This window comes from Zingiber officinale, chromosome 8A, assembly GCF_018446385.1.
Source record: "Zingiber officinale cultivar Zhangliang chromosome 8A, Zo_v1.1, whole genome shotgun sequence".
NCBI classification, from domain to species: Eukaryota; Viridiplantae; Streptophyta; class Magnoliopsida; order Zingiberales; family Zingiberaceae; genus Zingiber; species Zingiber officinale.
In genome coordinates this window covers 24,751,608-24,761,185 of record NC_056000.1, presented here as the reverse complement: position 1 = coordinate 24,761,185, position 9,578 = coordinate 24,751,608, and the positions used below count along the sequence as shown (strand labels likewise).

Here is a 9,578-nt window from a genome sequence, read left to right as displayed (position 1 = left end):
CTACAATATCAAAAAAAGTGTTCACGTCGACGTTAATTAATGTCTCAAGTGTTAACACCGTTGTGGATGCCCTCACCCAATAAAGGGGATAAATCATAAATACTAAATGACTCTTTAGCTAGGATGGATTTTTTTTTTTTCTAAAAATTCATTCTCCGGGGATTCAATGTCACCTCTTACTTATAGGACTATTTTTATTTGTATGTTTTATATAAACAATGGCGGAGCCGGCCCGGGAGATCTACTCGGGTTGTGGGCCACACCGACGTCGATGTCGACGCCAACACTTGGGCTAGACTCCGCTTTCTCTTCCGTTTTCCCTTATTTTCTACAGTAAAATTGACGTTTTTCTCTTCTCGCCGCTGTCGAGCATTCGGGCTACAACGCGAGTAGGGTTGCACCTGGCTCTGCCCCTTTATATAAAGTGAGGTGATTATTTTTTTTTCAAATAAGTGTGTAATCATTTAAATAGTCAATAAATTAAAGATGTTGTATAAAAAATAAAAATGATTATTCTTATTCCGTCCCTAAATTATATAAAAATAAATAAATTATAGATAAGTTTATAGCTGATCGTTAAATATTTAGAGGGTTAGAGGAGTTTTTTTAAGAAGGCTGTGCCAACTGAAAATTAATCACTTGTCCCATTATATCAAAGATATCATTTTCTAAGTCAACTGGGCAATAAAGTGAGTAGTGGAACATTGGGAAAAAGTATAATATTTAAAATTACAAATATTTCTTTATAACACAACTTAGCACCAGTGGTCTAGTGGTAGAATAGTACCCTGCCACGGTACAGACCCGGGTTCGATTCCCGGCTGGTGCATGTTTGAGTTTTTGTCCCATGTTAAATTTAATACCAGCTAATCTAAATCAACAGATATCTTAATAGATTTTGAGAATCAGAAAGAAAGATTTTTCTAAAAATAAATATTGTTTATCTAATATTTATAATATTTCTATGGCTAATATATTATTTATTTATTATCATTAAATTAAAATATACATCCTATCAAATTTAGTTAATACTACTGTAAATAAATTCCCCTAAAGTAGCTTAAGCATCTGAAGAGGCTTTTCGGTTTTTTTTTTGTCCTCAATTGAAAGATGAAGAAAAAGACCCTAGGGCATGTTTTTTCAACTTTTTTTTTTATTTTTCTTAGGGTAGCGTTTAGTTTGCGTATTTTTTATTTTTATTTTCTAAAAATATGTAATTTCTCTATTTTTTTTTAAAAAATACTATATATTTTTTGAGAAAACAAATATGGAAAATATAAATTAAATACTGTTGGATGCAATTATCCATATTAGATGGATTTATTTATAAGTTACACACGTGAATGCGATCTGAATTCTTTAAAGTGATGTAACCTATGTCTAGTGAGTTTCGGATAATTGGATGTGGATCTCATATGTATAGAACCTATAGTTCCGCATCTATTATCATCTATTTGTTGATAATAGACGTTCAGTATATGTATGGACTTATAGTCCCACATCTATATTTATCGATAGGCTGATAATAGATGTGCACTATATGATGGGTTGTTCTCCAGAGAATTAGGGTATCTTTGAGACGTCTCTTCGTTCCCCATTGATGAAGATGATTCAGCGTCGTCAACCCTAACTCCTCCGGAAGGCCAACCTTCTTCTTCTTCTTCCACAGGATTGTTGGATCGACGAGTTCTACACGAAGAACAATGATAATTCCGTTGCATTTAGGTTCTTTGTAATTACAGTATTTACTTTCTTATGTCATGTTCTCGATGAAACTAGTTCTTCTTATTCTTATATTTTCTATATGTGAATTCTTTATACTTTTAGAATCCATGCGGCTTAAGATTTACAAGAACTATCAATTGGTATCAAAGCCAAGGTTCTGTTTCGTCGTTTTCATTGACAATAAAGTTTAGGTTTTTGGTCGATTTGTTATTTGTATGCTTGTTAGATAAGTTTTTCCTAATTAATACAAATTTTTGATCGTCGAAATCTTTTGTATAGAAAATCTAAGAAATGCTTGATCTTCTATTAGTGATGGTTTAATCGATTGATTTAGTCGATCAATTAATTACTAAACTTAAAATATCGATAGAAATTGATTAAGATTTTTTTTCTTAATTTATTTCTTTCCTTAAACTCATGATTATTTTATTATTTTTTTGCGGCATATTATTATGAATTTTTCTTATCATTAATTTTATCTGGTTGTTTTATATAAAAAAAAATATAGTTTTCTTTAGTTCCACATCTTAGAATTGACAACATTATGATAAAAAAACTTCTATAAATATTTTAGGCTTAAAAAATACACTTTTCTTAGTTTTTTTACTAAGATAAGTATAATATTAAATTAAATTAATTTTTTTCCATAGGAAAGCCGTATGGGTGACACTCGAAATTAAATTAATTAAACAATTAGGATTTTCAAAAATCCAAATAATTCTTTAGTATTTTAATACTAAAATATTTTAATTAATATAATTTCATTATAAAATATCAATGTGATTTTAATGTATTATATTACATACGCGATGATCCTGTCCGAACCAGGAGTCAACGGACGCTGGGGATGTGGCGCTCCCTGCTGGATCCTCGAGTGCTCCGGCGAACCTGCAACAAAACCGAGCCAGGGGGGTGTCCCGGCGACGGCCCTCCGACGCTCAAGTCAGGCGAAGGAATAAGAAAGCGACTGAGAAAATGGAGACTTGTGTACCTTCGGTTGAAGAAATGGAGGCCTTATATAGACCTCTCGAAGGAGCCTGGGCACACCAATCGAAGCGATCACCTGCTTTCGACCATGCCTAGGTGTGGGCCTGTCAGAAGGGCATCCATAAGACCATACTGCTACTGTATCAACCTGTCCGTGACGTGATGGTGGGGCCTTTAATAGTGTCATCTTGCGTACAGTCTAATCATCATGCCTTTGCTGACATATCATATTCCGAGCCGAGCGAATAGGCCGCTCGGCTAACCACTATTGCCTCGCCACGATTCCGGCCGAGCGGACACCTCCGCTCGGCCACTTGGCTCCGATTCTTCTGCTTTGGCGTCGGAAACCCAAACCTTTGGCTGGGTAATCTCTGGTTCCGCTCGGACGGGACCCCATCTGTGGGTCCCCCATTCTTACCGCAGGATCACTTGCCTCCCCTTCAAGTCTAGTCGAAGGAGGCAGTGAGTCCGACTGACTGGACTATGTGTCCGAGCGGGCGGTCGTCGCCTTATCGATGCTGCTGACATCCCGTGAGCCGTTCGTCCCTCATGCCAAATTTAGCCGCTCGGCTCTTCACTTTATATGCCTTGGCGCCCAACGTGGCTGTTTGCTTGTCTAAATCCTCTTGAAAATCGCGCCAATCTTTTTCATTAAGCCGAAGCATACGCGGTATGGGCGCATTAATTGTGCTCGGTGACAGAGCGCCACGTGGCTCGTCTCTATTGGCGGTGACGTTCCGTACGATGGGACGCCCTTTGTTTTGAAATGAACAGCTAGATGATGAGCTCGTCTCTTGTGCCCTACATCCGACGGTGGAGGCCGATCGACTTCGGCCGTATAAAGCCTTAGTCCTCCTCTGCCGCACCTTTGCTCGTGCTTTGTCCTTCTAACTCTTCTACTGCTACGGCCTCCGGCGATCCAGTTCCTGTTTCTCGGCGGCTACCATCTCACCGGTGATCTCTTCCGCCCGTCTCCTTCTCAGTGAGCCTTCTTTCTTCGCTTACTAGGTCTTCCTTACTCATTTTGCCTCTCTTTCGTTCCCATTCCTCCGATTTCTTGCTGTCCTTTTGTCTCTTCGAGATGGCGAGCTCTTCCGAACCCGCTGCCCAGGCTCACGGTCCGTGGTATATGAGTATGGAGAGTAGGTTCGATGAGGAGCGCGCCCGGCGCGTTGTTAGGACCTACGGGATCCCTGACGACCATGAACTAGTTGTAGCCGGCCCGACCGATCGGCCTCATAACCCTCCGATCGGTACCATTTGTTTTTTTCTAGACCAATTCCAGGGCGGCCTTAGATTTCCTACCCATCCATTTATTTTGGAAGTTTGTAATTATTTCCGCATCCCGCTCGGCCAACTTGTGCTGAATTCCTTTAGGTTGCTGAGCGGGATGGTCGTCCTCTTTAGGCTGCACAGTATCCCACTTGACCCCAAAATATTCCACTACTTCTTCTATCCCAAACAATCCGAGTTGGGTACTTTTATTTTCCAAAGTAGAATAGACTTTAAATTTTTTGAGAACATGCCGACCTCCAACAAGCACTGGAAGGAATTCTTCTTCTATATACGACTTCCCGAGCGGCCAGCATTCCGAACCAAATGGCAGACCGCTGTGCCGACCTAGCCGGAGCTCGGCAAATTCAGAAGCAATCCGGCCTACCTTCATGCGGCAAATTGCTTGTCCGGTCAGCGGTACAAGATCAACCAGTTGCTTCTCAAGGGGGTGTTGTATATTTTTGGATTATCTCCCGTTCGAGCCAATCTCCCCTACCGCATGGGTAAGGATTCTTTACTCCCTTCGCCTTTTTTGTCTAACTGATTTTAATTTCTTCCGCTGCAGCTGAAGTCATGTGGCGCTCCAAGGCTACCGATCATCTGAAATTGAAGGCCATGGAGATTGAGGCGGCTACCAAAAAAGAACTCGTCGAGCGGGGTCTTATCCCCAGCCGCCCGGCAGATGTAGGAGAGGGGGGGCGCAGTCCGCCCCTGAAACAGAAGTTACCCAATCCTCTTCAACGGAGGTTGAGGCGGATCCTATTTCCTCTGCTCCAGCCGAGTTGGGAGTCCCCCAGGCCGGGGATTCACCACTGGAAGTTCGGCGGAAACGTCGAAGAGACCCCAGCCTTCCGTCGACCCAAGAGGGCGAACCACAGGCGCCGATCGAGGTCGCTTCGCCAGATCGCACGCCGTCGCAGATCGGGACCCCAGTGACCTCGCCCACCGCACAGCCCTCTGGCTCTCCTCCACGGACTCGTCGTCGCTTACGACGGTTGGGCGAAACATCAACCATAGGGGAGTCCTCGGGCCAGGCGACGGCGGCTGAGGAAGTGCCGGTCGGCCACCCGATCATCAAGACTACCCTTCGATTCCCATTGGAGGAATATTTACTATCTGCCGATCGGCCATCCAGCCCCATTCATGAAATAACCTTGACGGGTCCGCTCGCCAAACTTTTCGAGGACGCCCAGATTCGGGTGGCCCTCATGACGCCCAAGCAGCTCGGCGATAACCATATGCAGCAGGCCACTCAGGTAGGTTCATTTTTCTTCTTGTTCCCTGCTACTGTTTGGTTCCTGATTTTATTATTTCCCTTACAGCATTGGGCCGAGCAAATCGTCACTAGCCATCGGCTAGCCGAGCTGGAGGATCTCATGGAAAAACTCCAAGTCTCGGGGGGTCCATCGGCCGAGCGGGGGAAACAAGCCCTCGAGGCCGAACAGAAGAAGGCCGCCGACCTGGCTACAGAGGTGGCCCGACTTGAAGACTTGGTGAAGAAGCGCGACGGAGACTTGAAGCGAGCCAGTAGCCGGAAGAAGCGGGCGATTGCTGATCTGGACAAGATGAAAGTTGAAGTCCGAGCCCTAGATCAGCAATCTAAGAAGCTAGAAGCCCAACTAGCTGCCGAACGGGATGGGCGGTCCGCTGAACGCACTAAAGCGGAGGTGGACCAGAAAGTTCTCCAAGACTCGCTAATTGCCTCACGGGCGGCGCTCAGAAAATATAAGGAGGGAGAGCCGAGTCGCCTAGCATCAGCGCGCCAAGAATACCTCCGCTCGGAGCGGTTCGGCTCAAAATTCGGTGTCAACGTCTCCTCAACTTTCGCCGAGGCGGTCAAGGTCACCATGGCGTACTTGAAGAAGGGTGGCCACCTTCCTGCGGGAATGCACATTCCCGCCCCCGATCTGGCGGCCATGATAGACGACATTCCGGACGGTTTCTTCAACTTCGAAGACCCCGAGTGAAAAGTGTTCCTCGTCTCTATCTTGCTTTTGCGTTTCTAACGCCCAGCGCAACTTTTTGTACTTGCCGTTCGACATGCTTTCCCTTTAATGCAATTATGTCTTTGCTTGCGTCTTCCTGATCCTTATCCATAACATTCTTCTGTTTGCTTAACGTTCATTCTTAGAGTCAGTCATGCTCTAAGTGTTCTCCATCACGCGGCCGATCAGCTTAACCCATTAATCAAGATCCGATCGGGAGGGCCTACTCGCTCTGCACGTATCTAGCCTGTGTGAAGTCAAACACCAAGTATCGAAGAACCAACGCCCGAGCGGGCCTAAATGTCTTAATACTTGTGGTTTCCGCGGTTTCTTATTCTCTGATAGAGCGTCGGCGCAGATATTTATAGCCGATCGGCACGGCTCTCGATCTTTAACGACGGAGCTCGTCGGTTTTCCGCTCGGTTTCTATAGCCGATCGGCGCGGCTCTCGATCTTTAGCGACGGAGCTCGTCGGCGCGGATATTTATAGCCGATCGGCGCGGCTCTCGATCTTTAGCGACGGAGCTCGTCGGTGCGGATATTTATAGCCGATCGGCGCGGCTCTCGATCTTTAGCGACGGAGCTCGTCGGTGCGGATATTTATAGCCGATCGGCGCGGCTCTCGATCTTTAGCGACGGAGCTCGTCGGCGCGGATATTTATAGCCGATCGGCGCGGCTCTCGATCTTTAGCGACGGAGCTCGTCGGCGCGGATATTTATAGCCGATCGGCGCGACTCTCGATCTTTAACGACGGAGCTCGTCGGCCTTCTGCTCGGGGATTTATAGACGCCGGCTCGTCTCTACGGTTTAACGTCTGGGCTAGATGGCGCGGATATTTATAGCCGGTCGGCGCGACTCTCGATCTTTAACGACGGGACTCGTCGGCCTTCCGCTCGGACGTTTATAGACGCCGGCTCGTCTCTCGATATTTAACGTCGGAGCTCGACGGCGCGGATATTTATAGCCGGTCGGCGCGGCTTTCGATCTTTAACGACGGGACTCGTCGGCGCAGATATTTATAGCCGATCGGCGCGGCTCTCGATCTTTAGCGACGGAGTTCGTCGGCACGGATATTTATAGCCGATCGGCGCGGCTCTCGATCTTTAGCGACGGAGCTCGTCGGCGCGGATATTTATAGCCGATCGGCGCGGCTCTCGATCTTTAACGACGGAGCTCGTCGGCCTTCTGCTCGGGGATTTATAGACGTCGGCTCGTCTCTACGGTTTAACGTCTGGGCTAGACGACACGGATATTTATAGCCGGTCGGCACGGCTCTCGATCTTTAACGATGGGACTCGTCGGCCTTCCGCTCGGACGTTTATAGACGTCGGCTCGTCTCTCGATATTTAACGTCGGAGCTCGACGGCGCGGATATTTATAGCCGGTCGGCGCGGCTCTCGATCTTTAACGACGGGACTCGTCGGCCTTCCGCTCGGACGTTTATAGACGCCGGCTCGTCTCTCGATATTTAACGTCGGATATTTATAGCCGGTCGGCGCGGCTCTCGATCTTTAACGACGGGACTCGTCGGCCTTCCGCTCGGACGTTTATAGACGCCGGCTCGTCTCTCGATATTTAACGTCGGAGCTCGACGGCGCGGATATTTATAGCCGGTCGGCGCGACTCTCGATCTTTAACGACGGAGCTCGTCGGCGCGGATATTTATAGCCGATCGGCGCGGCTCTCGATCTTTAACGACGGAGCTCGTCGGCGCGGATATTTATAGCCGATCGGCGCGGCTCTCGATCTTTAGCGACGGAGCTCGTCGGCTCGGATATTTATAGCCGATCGGCGCGGCTCTCGATCTTTAACGACGGAGCTCGTCGGCCTTCTGCTCAGGGATTTATAAACACCGGCTCGTCTCTACGGTTTAACGTCTGGGCTAGACGGCGCGGATATTTATAGCCGGTCGGCGCGACTCTCGATCTTTAATGACGGGACTCGTCGGGCTTTTAAGCCTAATTTGGACAATGTTTACCTGGCCGAACGGCACAGGGTCTTCGGAATTGAGCCTTTGGCTCATACAATATACCTCCGGCTGAGCAGCTCGGGGCCTTCGTCGTCGAGCGCTTGACTCCGATAATTTACCTCCGGCCGATCGGCACGGGGCCTTCGGTTTTTTATGCCGATGCAAGGATATCGCACGCCCGGCCGAACGGCTTGGGCCTTCGTCCTTGAGCATTTTGCTCGAATAATTTACCTCCGGCCGAACGGCTCGGGGCCTTCGATCCTCGAGCCTTTGGCTCGGCTAATATACCTCCGTCCGAACGGTACGGGGCCTTCGACTTCGAGCCTATGGCTCGGATATAAACCTCCCGGCCGAACGGCTCGGGGGCCTTCGTCTTCGAGCATTTTGCTCGAATAATTTACCTCCGGCCAAACGGCTCGGGGCCTTCGATCCTCGAGCCTTTGGCTCGGTTTATACTCCCGGCCGAGCGGCACGGGCTTCCCATCGAGCTCTTGGCTCGGTTTATACTCCCGGCCGAGCGGCACGGGCTTCCCATCGAGCTCTTGGCTCGGTTTATACTCCCGGCCGAGCGGCACGGGGCTTTTAGCTCGGGGAACTATAATAAATCTTACAACGGAAAGAGGATAACTGAAGAACTGACCTGCCGTCCAGCGAGGGCTCTGATCCAATTTCTCGACTCCCGAATACCCGTGGAGTGATGAAGAATATATATACTTGTCGAAACTCATCATGGCTTTCTCGTCGGACCGATATCGGGGCAGGAGTTACTCTCACTTGAGTGCTGGTCGGACCCTTATTTTGCCCCCATTTCTAATGCTTCTCCGGTCGTTCCTCCTGGGCCGCTCAGATATCCGCTCAGCTTGAGCCTTCTGTTTCTGTTGCTCCACGAGCCTAGCTGCACTTGCCTCAATTAGAGCGTCGAGTTTCTCCTGGGAGAGCGTCCATTGCCATCTGCTCGGATACAGGCGCGTTCCCACAGACGGCGCCAAATTGATCCTGTCCGAATCAGGAGTCAACGGACGCTGGGGATGTGGCGCTCCCTGCTGGATCCTCGAGTGCTCCGGCGAACCTGCGACAAAACCGAGCCAGGGGGTGTCCCGGCGACGGCCCTCCGACGCTCAAGTCAGGCGAAGGAATAAGAAAGCGGCTGAGAAAATGGAGACTTGTGTACCTTCGGTTGAAGAAATGGAGGCCTTATATAGACCTCTCGAAGGAGCCTGGGCACACCAATCGAAGCGATCACCTGCTTTCGACCATGCCTAGGTGTGGGCCTGTCAGAAGGGCATCCATAAGACCATACTGCTACTGTATCAACCTGTCCGTGACGTGATGGTGGGGCCTTTAATAGTGCCATCTTGCGTATAGTCTAATCATCATGCCTTTGCTGACATATCATATCCCGAGCCGAGCGAATAGGCCGCTCGGCTAACCACTATTCCCTCGCCACGATTCCGGCCGAGCGGACACCTCCGCTCGGCCATTCTGTCTACGGCCGAGCGGACACCTCCGCTCGGCCACTTGGCTCCGGTTCTTCTGCTTTGGCGTCGGAAACCTAAACCTTTGGCTGGGTAATCTCTGGTTCCGCTCGGACGGGACCCCATCTGTGGGTCCCCCATTCTTACCGCAGGATCACGCG

The 9,578-nt window shown here is 48.6% G+C and overlaps 1 non-coding gene across 1 annotated transcript; it reads left to right on the top strand.

Annotated features, from left to right (window-relative positions):
- The first annotated feature begins 758 nt into the window (after positions 1 to 758).
- On the top strand, positions 759 to 829 carry TRNAG-GCC. Its single transcript has one exon. It is a non-coding gene; the product is annotated as a tRNA-Gly (tRNA).
- The last annotated feature ends 8,749 nt before the right edge of the window (positions 830 to 9,578 follow it).